The sequence below is a fragment of the Spea bombifrons genome, chromosome 1 (assembly GCF_027358695.1).
Source record: "Spea bombifrons isolate aSpeBom1 chromosome 1, aSpeBom1.2.pri, whole genome shotgun sequence".
Lineage (NCBI taxonomy): Eukaryota > Metazoa > Chordata > Amphibia > Anura > Pelobatidae > Spea > Spea bombifrons.
The window spans coordinates 9,835,179-9,836,049 of NC_071087.1; positions in this window are offsets into that span (position 1 = coordinate 9,835,179).

Consider the following 871-nt stretch of genomic DNA (forward strand, 5'->3'; position numbering starts at 1 on the left):
CCTCGGCATCCACCACTCAGCGTCACGAGTTGGAGGTCCAGGCTAAAAGTCTCTGTTATTCCTGTTGTTGGCTTTTCCATGGCTAGCTGATTTTTGGTTGCTAGCCACCCCTTTACCCTGACTTGGGACCGGTGTTTGGCCCGGAGGACCTCACCGGCGGGGGCCGTGACGGCCGGAGTGTCTCTCGGTGTCAGAAGAAGAGTTGAAAGCGTTCCATCAGACGGCTATTCCAGTAGAAAGAAGTAGACGGAGCGGGGGAGGGGAGATGGAAAACTGTATAGAATCTAACGGCGGATCAGACCCCATTCGGCCGTCTAATCGCCCATTTTTTCCTGCTGTAAAGACTCAGATCTCGTCTTAGATTCAGGAGCCGTACGCCGATCCCATACATGTTTAAATCCCCCACTGTATTAACGTCTACCGCTTCTGCTAGGAGGCTGTTCCCCATCATTCTATTAATAAAATTAACTGTCATTGAGTGGCAGGTGTCTAATGTACTACATAAGCACCAAGGGTGTGTATGATCCGGTGTGACCCGGTAACGAGGGATAGGAGTGAAGCGGACAGCGGAGCCCCGTGACAGGAAAGTTCAGCGGAGAATGGCTAACTCGGGAAAACTTGTGACTGGGGGCTCTCCTCCCTCACTAGGGGGGGGGTCGGGATTGAGATCTGTCCGCTGATTGGCTGCTCTACAGACTGGGGCGCACCGATTGGCTGGGCTGCCCCCATCCATCCCCCTGTGCGTTTAGCGACCCGGCCTCGTTTAGTGAACTGGGTACGTGCTGGAGGGGTTACGGTGCCTGGAGGGAGCGCGCACACGTGCACTGGATTTATCAACAAGGCGAAGTTTAACGTCGGCGACTGACTGTTC